At 42.0% G+C, this 13,056-nt stretch overlaps 1 protein-coding gene across 10 annotated transcripts in view; it reads left to right on the forward strand.

Annotated features, from left to right (window-relative positions):
- PPP6R3 (protein phosphatase 6 regulatory subunit 3) overlaps nucleotides 1–13,056 on the forward strand; it is a 2,530,957-nt gene that overhangs the window by 140,347 nt on the left and 2,377,554 nt on the right. For 4 of the 10 annotated variants that reach the window (XM_069624114.1, XM_069624109.1, XM_069624112.1 and 1 more), the window contains exon 3: nucleotides 1,616–1,768. The exons of 5 other annotated variants lie outside the window; for them this stretch is intronic. The gene's annotated coding sequence lies outside the window, so the exon portion shown is untranslated. Of the gene's footprint in view, nucleotides 1–1,615; nucleotides 1,769–13,056 lie in introns of those variants that run through there. One more of the 10 variants, XM_069624107.1, reaches the window with a different exon arrangement.

Genomic DNA, 13,056 nt, shown 5'->3' on the forward strand with positions numbered 1-13,056 from the left:
ATAATGTGAGCAATTGGGGCAGTGTATAAAATGGAACAAAACTGGCCCAGGACAGCCTTGGGGGACGCCATATTGAAGGGGAGCAGGAGAGGAAAGGTTACCAGACCAGGAATTGGAAAGAGAGCGATCTGCGAGATGGGATCGAAACCATTTTAGAGCAGAACCCATGATACCAAAAGAGGAAAAGACGAGAAAAGGGAATGATCCAGTGTTAAATGCACCAGAAAGGTCCAACAGAATGAGAATAGACGATAGCTTAGAGTGGCGTGCACAGAGAAGAGAATCTGTTACAGCAAGTAAAGCTGACTCGGAGTGTAGAGGACAGAAGCCAGATTGGAAGGGAGTGATGATCAAGAGAGAAAGTTTGGAGCAGATGGCATATTCAAGAATTTTGGAGGAGAGGCAAGGTAAGGGCGAGAGGGAGTTTTCCAAACTGAAATGCGTCGCCATGTCTTGCGGAGAGGAGGAAGAGAAGGGGTGGGGACAGGGTACGGGAAGTGGTGGGAGCACCCTATGATACGGAGCAAAGTTTAATCTGTATTTTAAGTGGTCATTTAGGATTTTACACCCACCTCTGGCTAACTTTCTTTGCTTTGGTCTGCAGAGACCAATACACCTGTCCGTGGTCATCTGCAGCTATTCACCCTTCCCTCCGCTGCATTAGCTATACTTTTTCCACCAAATGAAGTTGCAAGTTGGTGTTGAAGGTATGCACATATTCTGTAAAAAGCATCAGGCCTCATAAGCTAAGGACTGTGTCACTTTAAATATGTACTTGTGGGTGAAAACCAGACCTTTAAAATGTGTGAACTTATCACAGACCTGATTTATTCTGCATTCAGTTCCTTGATGTTTGGGCAGTATGCTTGGAGATTAATGAATCTCAATGTGGGGCCTGTGTTATACAACCTCTGATCAAACAAGGGAAATCACCTTTTGGAGGATGTATTAGGCAACCTTTCAATTATAATAAATACACCACACCGTTCGCTTAGCTGAATGTAAGACCCTCCCAACATGAGGCCACACATACAGACCACACATTGTCTCCCAGTTATTCCTTGTTAGTATGTGAAGCTACAGTGATATATTGCTGGAGAAAACACGTACCTGTAGACATAGTTGTCCAGCATTTGCAATATTTTATATATTAACATGCAACCTTCCCTTTCAGTTTGAGGACCTCACCATGTTAAGTGGCCAGAATCTGAGAGTTGAAGGTTGGAAACTGAGTTCTGTTTGGGCTTGGACAGAGTGGTAAAAATGTAGGCTACTTAGCTTTAACAAAAATAAACAAAAAGAAATTATAATCACTATTGTATTGGTATATCTGTAGTGGTCTTTATGCACCTAACTATTTTTGCAGATGACTCCCACTTGTCAGAAAATTCAAACAAGCATTGAACTCTCTAATAGATGCTAATGCTGGAGAAGTTGTTACAACGAATAACCTTTTGTACTTAACTGTATTCACTCTAATGCAGACAGTACCTGGAGGGATAATAATCCAGACTATTATGTACTATTATGGTAGCCAGTACTGATGCCTTTTTTTGCACATGGAATAATCCTTAGTATCAATCACTTAACATTTTCCTTTTCTCTTTATTTGTAGTGAAGAAACGTCTCGCACTCAGTTCACTAATTGGGTTAAGCGATTTTAAGTTTTTGCTGTTCCAGGATACCCTGTAATGGGCCAGAAGTCACAAAGAGTATACACTATTTTATTTCATTGATAATTATTTTTATTTCATTTTTAAAGCACCAGGTAAGACATTTTTTTTTTTTTTTTTTTTGTGAGACTTATTTTGCTTTTTTGGGTTCATCTTTGGGTTAGACCTTGTTAACTACAAAGTGGCAAGAATAGGTTGGGAAACGGCTCAAAAAATAAAATGTTCAAGTGATAAGCACATAATTGATATTTGAAAAACCTTTATTGGTTTGGTAAAATAGACTGTCCTGTTGAACACGCATCCTTCTTGACTTGTGCATTTTGAAGACCGTCTTCAAGTCGTTGACTTTTACTCCATTATTTGACCAGTTTTGGGTGAAGGACCATGAGTTATACGTAGTCCCTTTCCTTTGAAAGCGGCTACATGGCTGACTATGCATTTGAATAATTTAACTTCTCGATGTTATTCTTACTCAATGGATTAATTTTCTTTCTTGGAATCTAGCAGTGTGAAGCGCAGCAAGCTTTGTTTGTCAGATAAATGCATTTAGTTTGTCCATGCATTTGATTTCAAACCAAAGTGACAGTTTGTATTCTATTTCATGCTTTGTGTTTGAATTTCTTATGCTGTATTTTTAAAGAGGCCCTTATTCAACGTCTTGGCGTATTTACTGTCTTTTGGGAAAATAACAGCTGTACAATGTGAAATGTAACAAATCTTTCAAAGTGACATGGATCGTTGGTAGCTAGCTGTGCAAAGACCACTTCCAGCTCCTTAACATTTTCTCTTTACATTAAAATTGTTATGCTTTCCTTTTAGGTACATTTGTTTGTCTGATAATGTGTGGCTATTGCAATACACAATTGGCCAATCTCTCCTATTCCCAGCTGATGGCCTGTCCACTACTTGTGGTACAAATGTTGCTTCAAAGCGGTTTGAACCAGTTGTGTGCAGCCAGTCACTGAACATGCACATGTTCACTGTTTACGGTCAGCCAGAACGGCCTGGCACCTCTTAATTTTGACAGCTGTTCCATTTTATTTATATATGTATGGGTTTTAAAAAGTGAGAATCAAGCTGGGATTCTACAGAGTGCTGTAAAACACATCTGGGCTGTTGGGCGGGGGGGCAGTTATAAGTAGGGTGCATCGGTAGCAGAGGATTTGGGATGGTTAGCATGTGTAGTTCAGGAGAGGCTGGTGGTAGTATAACCCTTTCCACATGGTGCACTACTGTACACCTTTATTTTTACAACAGTTTTGCCATTTGTGTCTATGATATCCAATAGGGCTACCTCCATTACACCCCGTCCTTAGAACCACTGGATTTGTTGGCTGCCTTCTCTCCTGTTTGCTGTAGGCATGGCTATATGGTCATCCATCCTCTTTTCGTAAGATTCTGTGTTGCGCACACGAAGGAGAAACGTTGTGAATGGTCACTGGTTTGAGTTGGGTCCGATGTGTTGGAGAGCCTAATTATAATTGGTTATTTATAGCGTGCTAGGTTTCAAAGTGCGGACCCGGGGATCGAACCTGTGTTGCTCCACGTCTTGCTTCCAAGGCGAGCGCGTTGCCCCTGAGCTACTCTCGCGAGATAATCCTCATCCAAATCCTGACTATCGTCATGGGTGGAGTTTGGGAGCCCATCCAGGATTGAGCAGCCACTAAAACTTTGAATGCTGCAAGCTTTAAATGTAGCTTGGCTGGGTTAATGTGCAGCTCAGCCTTTTGTATATCTGTGGAGATTTTGGAGCAATTCCTTAGTTGAACACTGGAACCGGATTTTGAAGCGGCTATGAGTAACCAACAGAGCTGCCAAAGCCAACTTCCTGAAAGCTACCCTCTTAACTAGGGGAAGCCTAGTTAAATGATTCCCTCAAAACATCATGGGCAGCTGGTTCATCGATCTGTAAGTCATTTTAGTGGCCTCTTGAAGCTTGTGGGCTCCTAGATATGCTCTAGTCCGGAGAGGTCACTGCATCTTGTGATGGTGCTCCTGTTGGGCCTGGATATCAATGGGTCTTCCTTGCTGTTCAGTTTACTGGGCGATATCTCAGTGGGACATCTGCCCTCATCACTTTACTGCTGGTTTTGTCTGTTGGGTGGAATTTTCTGTTGGAGCGCAGGCCATTGTTCCTCCTGTGTTTCCTGACATGACGACTCTTGCTGTGTTGCTCCAGAGACTGCTCTCACTGACAGCTGCAACTGTTGAGCCCCTGTTGGTTGCTGACGGTGGGAGTGCTGTCTGTCATCCGTGAGTGAGACCAGAACAGATGACAGTTGTACCCCATCCCAACCCGAAAATCTAATTGTGCACCCGTGACCTTTGTGCCTTCTCTGCAGCAGCCCAACAGTATGTGTAGCCCTTCCTTGGTCTTCTGACCTGCAATCCATCACTAGGCACATTCTCCTTAGGGCTCGTGTACCTTCCATGCCGCCATCCTTTTTGAGCCTTTAGCAGTGAAACCTTGATTAGAATAGTCTGTAGAGCCCCCTAGACTTCCCAACTGGGTGGATTCCTTACTTCAACAGAGACCTATCCATACTAAACTATGGTGTAACCATAACCACAGATTGTACTCTTGCCTTTTTCCTGTGATCTATGGAAAAGTTCTGAACTACAAATTCTGTAAGAACAATTCAAAGTACTTACCTCAGACTTGCGTGATGTGAATAGGGAGTAGAGATGGATGTCTTTAAGACTCTGGTTCAAGTCTTATTTGTTTTTTATATTTTTAAAGCAGTATTGTGCTCAACCACTTCATTATTTACCACATTAAGACTTCTACTGTTTTTCAGGTTCGTGTTTGCAAGTAATACTGTACTATTTCTGTTGTCCTTTGGACACTGCAAATTGTTGTATCTATACCAAGTGTACTACTTACCTTTTATAGGTGAAGTTGAGTTATGCACAATATGAATGCAGAAACCATGGCCATATATCGTCAATCTTTTATTCTGTTTGCTCTCACATAGGATGCATGTCTGGATTTTCAACTCTTTACTGGAATTTGCAAGTGTGACCACCCTCTGGGTAGATCAGGATGCACCCTCTTGACTTACACAAAGACTGCCACCATCTAGTGGAGCCCCGAAAGCTTGCTGCATGCAAGTCCCCTTTCTCAGAAGGAAACGATACTTTGTGTACAGTGACATTTTGTTTGGGGTTAGTTTTGGGTGCAAACTTCTTCTGTTGGCGACCTTTTTATTTATTGCCTTTAGGCCGTGTCACGTCAGTGAGGTGATTTGTGGAGGAACCAGTACCCCTACCTCCTTGGTTTATAGATAAAGATCACCCTTGTGTCCAGCCAAGTTCTGGTTGGTTCAGGATTTACTTCTGGACGCAATGACGGGCTCAATCATTTTCAACGTTTTTGCTTTGCAATATGTAATCTTTGGTTTGTCACTGATGTAGTCTTTGAGGTGAGGGTTAATACGATTATCATATAAATACATGTCTAAGTGACAATTCAAATTGAATCCTGTGTGGCGCAGTCATTGTGTGGTGAAACATTCCTAATAGTTTGTGTACCCTGACCCTGCAGCCGAAAGTACTTCAAAGGGTGAGGGGGTGCATACAAAGTTCATGACTGAGACCTCCTATTTGGGTTGGGTCCTGTAAAGAAAAGGCTAGTAAATCTGTGTAGATATCCGCACAAATCACGGGCGCCCTGCACCAGACAGCTACAATGGGACTTTCCGTCTACACTGAAAAGATGTCATCTGGTTCTTTTGAAGTGGTACACTGCATTAACTGATTCTGTGGTCCATCAAATCCTTTCTTCTGTTCCTATTGTATATTTTTGATATTTTACTGTTAGCAATGATAGTATGGATCGTATGACTCACAAGCCATTTTGTTGTATGCTAAAGTAAAATAAAGTTATTTAAAAAAAACTACAATGCATTAACTCCTCTACATCCTGGCACACCACCTGTACTGGGCTCCTCTTACCAATTCATGTCTCTGTGCTAGAGGCTGGATATGTAGGTAGTGGGTAGTAGAGTTGCCTCCTTCTGACACTGGCTCGCATCGGACCAGTCTCGCCATACCCAAGCTTTAATGCCTTGCTTCCTGTATCTCTTAGCTGCTCCAATAGCATGCAGAGCTATATAAAGCTATTCCACATTTGGACCTTATGATCTTTTGGAACCTCATTTGTTCACTGCAGCAAAGCTTTGTACTGTTACAAAGAGCGGACGATCACTTACTGCAAGGTACCAGGGCGTTTATCCTTCCTTGCGAAAATACTCACCCTACAACAATACCCTAGCCCACTCAGCCAGTTGTAATAATACCAGCACTCCCTAAACTGACTTTGTGGTTGACTGTAACCCGATTCAGTTAAAAAAATCTCGATTTAGTCATTCTATACTTCATAAAATGTTATGATTTATTCATAAACACTGAATAGCTTTGCCTATCTAAACTGTTTACCGAAGATAACTATTCATGCATAGCCAATTTAAAAAGGTAGAAAGGCTATCTGGCTTACTCTTGAACTTACTTTTTTAAATTTAGACTTGCATCCAGTAAGCCTGTTTGAGTTGGTTTTAAAATCGATTTTATCCCCACTTTAGCAATGAAAATCTGTGGGACAAGTGGCCTGTAGTACGAAATGAAAGTAGAACACTGCCCCTTCAAGACTGCATGGTACTCTAGCCTCCTACAAGCAACTCTGAGCGCTTAGCTTTGCAGCTGAACATCTACCTCAAATTGAAGTCATTGTCAATGTAGAACGTAAATTGCTATTTTGTTCTCTAATCCTCCGATACCAGTGTTATGTTAGGTAATTTTGCATTCCATGCTCTCCAGTGGCTCCCACTGCAGGTGGAATAGCGGTAGCAAGCACCAGAATCTGACCTGTAGAGAACCGATTCTCTTATGGACTTTTTTAAATGTATTTTTTCATATAGTGATAAGAGTGAAGGAGAGATCATACTTCTGTCTTCCTTTTCTGCAAGGATTCTAAAGGTAGATGGTTGGACAGCTTGACGAAAAGTTGCAACTTCTGTTTTTTCTCTGCCAGGCTAATGGCATAGTTGGCCAGGTGAAATCCGAATGGGGGCTATTGGCGATTGTGTATGTTCTTGCCAAAGGATAAGTAGTCTTAATTTCATTTTGGCCTGAACATTGCAAAGAAGGTGTCCCTAGACGACCTGAAGATGGTATAGCACCAGATTGAGAAGGTGTCAGTTCATTTGCATTGGTGCGGGTATGCCCACTCTCCAGGAGGACACTCAAATGTTTGTGACTTGCACTTCTGTATGTAGACCTCTTTGGCTCATTGACAGAGTTAAGTCTTTGCATGTGTTTATAACAGCCTTGGAAATGTCCTGCAATTGAATGCTGTCTTTCTGACAGTGAAAGCCTGCCTCTTTGTGGGTCTAGGATTTTAATCTTTACGGACTGCATTATATCAATATTTTCCATCGGCAAACAGGGCGGAACGCTCACTGAGAAGACTGTTTGCTCATTGCGTTCTGTGGAGAGTTATAAGGAGAACGTAGACTCAGATTAGTCATTTCAAGTTTGTGGGTGCTTGCCTAGAAATGAAGCCTCTCTTCCTTGGGCGCTGTGTCTGGACCAAGACTTCTGCCACGTTAACTTAGAATGTTTTGACACTTCTGGTGCGCAGTATGTAAATCACCAAATTCCCATATTATTTTTGATGGACAATCTTTGACTTTGGACTGAAATTACTTCACATTCCGAATGATCAGACAATTAATCCTACATAATTGTGAGTCTCATTTACAGAGTTGTACTCTTACAGAAGAGAATCCTGTGCGCTCACTAAATCTACTGCACGCTCCTACTAATGTGGCAGGGCCAGAATTTAATTAAACTGGGTCATGAATATGCACACCTTCACATAATTTAGGTTGAATACATTGCCGCTTAATTCCCTGGTATGTTTTCAGTTCCGGTTAACTCTTCATGCCACTCTGATATTAAGGATCCGATATTATGGAACATTTAATGCACTTTGTTGTTTCTTTTTTTTCCCTTGCCTGGTTTATGCTGCCATTAGGGCGAGGACATTAAACCCTGTGCTCAAATGTGCATGCTTTAGACCTTGCCAACCTTCTTTGATTTAATCTGCAACTACTTTGATTCATTGTATTTTGCTGTATGAAGTAATGCTTTCTGAATGCAAGGATGTTTTACTGATTTTTAACTTGTATTTTTGTGCAGGAGATCGTGATTTTCTCTATGAAGGATTTTTATTTGAAACCAAGCTAAATCTGAATCGTTATAGTCCATTACATATTTCCACCATTTAAAAGACCACATCCCTCTTGGTATTTCAATGCTGTTTTGTCCTACTTTCTCCTTTGTGCACCTTATGTTGGTGTCATTGAAGACCGCTTTTCAAGTGGCTAGGATCTCAGATAGTAGGATTTTATTTTTTACCCTTTCTGTTTAGAGGTTTCAGGTCATTTAGGCAACTGAACGTTTTTGTTTTTCAGCACAGGTTAATGGGAGAAACGTGCCTTCTTCCATTCATAAAGGCCTGTCTAACTGTCGCATAATCCAAGAAATGTTTGTACCCTTCTGAATGCCATCACCAAAGCAGAGCGAGCACTAGCGACCTAGAATGGCACTTGAGCTTACGAAAGTTAACTTTATAGTGACTGCTGTTCTTCTAGTCCATAGTCGTCTTTCCTCCCTAGAACTGTTACTCCATCTTTGCTAAACTTAATGATGAGGTGGATTGTAAATGCTGGTAGGCTAAGGTTCTGATGCATTAGCATGTGTTTTAGGACAGATGCAAATTTAGAGGCTTTTCTCAAACACAGTTGCTCTGGCCCTGTAGGTAAAACACCCCAAACCAGAAAGTATCAAGGAAGGGGGCTATTTGACGAACTACATTAAGCACCTGTGCATTTTACACACTCCCTGTAGTGACCACTGTGCTGCTAGTCTGTAGTCTCCCTTTTGCCACTCTTTCAACCGTCAGTACCCATAGTCTAGTCTTGATGAGTACAGTCCTTACAGAATGAGGAAAGGACTGGCCAGAGGAGCCGGGTAACGTCAGGGCAGGTCATGGTTTTGTTAGGTTGCGTGCTCATGTATCCATCCTATTGTCTATATTACTTTGATACTGATAAGCGCATGCTCTGATCCAATCCATATAGTCCGGATATCCTTTAGGCAAAACTGAAACAATTTACCCATTCACTTTCAAATGGCCAGCCAACTTTACAACTCTGTATTAATGTGTGTTAAATGTCAGTCCAGAGGACACTAACCTAATATCCAATGCTAATAGTTGGCACGTAAATTTTGGTTCCAAGGTTAAATCAACTTCCAGTAAGAGCCATAGGTGCTGCTCAGTGGCTGTTACCAGCTAATGAGCGATACTGTCGTATTTGTAAAAATAAAGCTATGCTAGACACACAAACACGTTTTAACTGCATGTAGCTCTTTTACATTGACATATGTAGACTTGTATAGTCGTTGTGTACCGGTCTTCTGTCATAACCACTAATTTCTAGAATCTTTGTTTAAATTCCCCGTCAGAATCCTTCCACATTGCCATGTTTAAAGTGTGGTGTGCCGCTGAACATATCTGGGCTTGCGCAGAGTAAAATCCCTGTCCCTTTTATGAAATCTGATGGGACTAGGTATTTTGATGAATTATCTGCATGTATCTGCTGACAATAAAGATTGCCCACGCTTACAGCTCAGGAAGTCTTCATTCTGTTAAAGACAATGAGGCAAGCATTATGCTTTTCTTTAATACTGCCATACCAGCACTTTAAAACATCTTTACCGTTACATTACATTTTTTCCTGCATGTCCTTGGGGAAAATGAATCGAAGTTCTAGTATACAAACAAACTTTAGACCAGTAATCAAAGGACTCCGACTCCCATGATCCTTAGGTCCTCTGTAGTCCTGACCTCCATCTCTCCACCTATCGGTGTCCTGCCTGGGGTATAACCACTCTCAGCCCCAGGTCCCTCCCTCTTTGTTCCTCTGCGCCCAGTTACCCAAGGCCTGGGCATCTACTGGGACCCCGGTGTCTTTTGCTTTTTTGACTAAATCCATAATTTTAGCCAGTGGTCCCGCCAAGTCCAGGACCTTATGCTGACAACCCTTCCATGCGCGGTCGACACCCTTCCTGATGTCGTGTGGATTTGGTGACCATTTTGGGGTTGAGATCTGGCGTCTCCGCAAGCTTCCCTGGCAGCTCTAGTTTAGGACATTCCGATCTGATACGAGATTGTACTCCCCCCCCCCCCCCCCCCCCCCAATCCAGGGGCTTTCTAATATGTTGGCCCATATACAGAGCCACTCTGGGAGATGGTACCCACTCCGATGACTTCGGGTGTCTAATGGCCTCTGGGTCAAACATATCTACGGTGTTTTCTTCATCGGAAACATTCTGCTCTATGGGCTTACAGATGTCTTCATCTTTGCCTCCTTCGTTGTCTGGTCCATAACCCTCTTTGTAATCCCCTGAATTATCCACCCCTGGGGCGGGGAGTCTGTCTTGGCGATCTGCCATTTTAGCAAGGAAGGCTTCTTTCAATCTGGCGACGGGATCGCTATGACTTTGGGGAACAGAGTTAACCCTTCTGTGCCCGAGGGGGTCAGAGAGTCTGCGCTCTTCCGGGCTTTCTTACACACCACCTTATCAACCCCTTCCTAGCGGTGTCCTGCTGGCGTCCCCTCTCCCGGGCTATCTGCCTGTCTTTTCCTGGCTGCTAGCTGTTCCTGTTGCTCAGCCATGAAGGCCCCCAGCATATCCAACCTTTTGTGTTAAAGGTTGTACCCCTTGAGAAACTGCTTGCGTCAGCGAGTCCCCGAGTACCTTCTTGAAGCTGAGGGATAGATCAGTGTCCTGCACAGTGGGCTCCTCCTCCCACTCTTCCTCGGGTGAGTCAGCAAATTAAATGAGGCTCTGAAGCAGAGTCAATAGTATCAGACTCTGCACCTTCCAAGCTGCTCACTGTGAGAGAGCGTAATAATAAGTCTTTTTTTTTTTTAATCTGCTGCTGAATTAAGTTGTTCTGCTCCGTTTTGCAAAGTTTTTATGAAAGAACGAGCGTTAGAACGACTCGTAGGATGCTGGGAAGCTCGTCAGACTTCAGACCTCCGTGTCCTAAAGTCTGATATTTTTGCAGGTGGGAAACGTATGACGAGGACAGCGGGCCGGATGCCTTGTGCGTGTGGCTCCACTCCGCCTCTCCCCTCTCCACAAGGTAAAAATCAAGCTAAATTGGAATTATAAGCAAAAGTTTCAATAATGCTGGTGCGAGTCGCACGCACTGTGTACACAATCACCTCAGCTCGGTCTGATACGGAGAAATGGACACACTTGCAAGTGCTTTCCACAAGGTAATCATACTAATGTAACTACTGAAACAGATTGTACATGATAATAATGACCACTAATGAAAACCTGCTATACACAAACCTATTCAGGACAATGTAGAAATAGTACTTATCTCCATAAATGGCAGTAAAAAGAAAGAGGAAGGGACCTGGGGCTGAGTGGTTATACCCCAGGAAGGACACTGATAGGTGGAGAGATGGAGGTCAGGACTACAGAGGACCCAAGGATCATGGGAGTCGGAGTCCTTTGATTACTTGTCTAGAGTTTGTTTGTATACTAGAACTTTGCTCTTTGTGATTTCATTTTTCCCAAGTACATGCAGGAAAGAAATTAAATGTAAAGTTAAAGTGATGTTTTAAAGTGCTTGTATGGCAGTATTAAAGTTAAAGCATAATGCGAGCCTCCTGTCTTGTCATAGAATGTAATTGACTGTAAGGACATAGAGAAGTTTATATATGTACACCCAAGCTTGTAATTTTTTCGATTCTTTGATACTTAATGTGGATTAATCTATTTTTATGGGACCTTTTTTATGTTCTATGTATTGAGTATTTTTATCTGGTTTCAGATGATAATGATACACATTTTATAACTCTTAATGATTTTATGAAAATTGATGTTAATATTTATAATTTTGTATTAATGGATGATGAATTTTGCATTTTTTTTTGGACTAATGATGGCAATGTAGTTTGTAATCAAGAAAGTTGTAAAAGTTGATAATGAACTATGAACAACTATATAATAAATTTAAAAAAAATGCTAATGCTTCTGTTTGTGTTAAGGTTTGCATAAGCGTTCCTTTTCATGACCTTGTCAAGAAGCTCTGACAATGAAAATGTAATGAGCAGACTTTGGTACCTGATGACTGTTTGTACATGCCACTGACCTCCACATTTTAGTTAAATGGACAGTTTGAAAGAATATCTTTTGTACCCGGACAAAGTATTAAAGTCCTTCAGAAAAAAAAGTTTTGTGCTGTCTGTTTCTGACCTTTTAATTTGAAATCTGGAAACTTAAGGAAACAAAGAATTAATTGAGTTGATCACTACATGACACACATTCTTAGGTTTATTTAAGTCTGTCTGATTTGTGCACATTTAGCATGCCAGGCGCTCATCTGATTTGTGCTACGCATTGTGCGCCCTGCATAAAGAATAAAAGTAACTGAAGGGACAAATATTCGACTCATTTATTTCTGGGCCCGTTCCATGATTGTGGGACACGCATAGCAAGTGTCTTTATGAAAGCGGTCTATGATTTGGAGAAAATGTGGCATTCCATATCCAATCTGCAGTGCCCCTAATAAATCTAGCTGGGAATAGACACGACTGGAATTGGAACCAGATCATGCTCAGAGTCCATGGGCATGTAGTAAACAGGACAACCTCAACGAGGAAACTTGGAAATCGCTGCAGCGCTATTTCTCATGATCACACGACTCCAAGAGTAACACTAACAGATCACATCCTTGGTCACCAAGGATTTGTGACTGTGGACTGCCATGACTCTGAATCCTTCATGCCACGATTCACCCGACTTGATACACTGATCCAACACGTAAACTTTTTAGTTATTCAATGAATAGTGGCAACCAAGAGAGCACAATGAATAACTGCACCTTCCTGCTTGTTTATAGACCTCCACTTGCAATCCGACTGTTGTGGAGAGGCTATCTGACTGTCAACAAGCTCTTGGTGAAACAGTAGCTCCAATTCTACTAGAAGACTTCCGTCTTTCGTTTGATGAAACATTTAGCCAAATCACTGCACTTCTACTTGACCAACCTCCACCATAAAACAGATAGGCAAGGGGGCAACATGTCACCCAGGCACACCGGTGGCACAATTTCATTCCAGGGAGGCTTTACATCTACATTCTATGGAAGAACCACATCATGGTACCTTTTTATGATCCATGCACCAACACCCACCTCTCGCTCACAAAAGATTAGCTAGCATCACCAAGAGACTAGTAAACCCATCACCCAAGAGGAGCTTGCAACAGTGAGGGATGGCAGAAAACCTATGATGTC

The sequence above is a fragment of the Ambystoma mexicanum genome, chromosome 11, assembly GCF_040938575.1.
Source record: "Ambystoma mexicanum isolate Mex_15411 chromosome 11, UKY_AmexF1_1, whole genome shotgun sequence".
NCBI lineage: Eukaryota > Metazoa > Chordata > Amphibia > Caudata > Ambystomatidae > Ambystoma > Ambystoma mexicanum.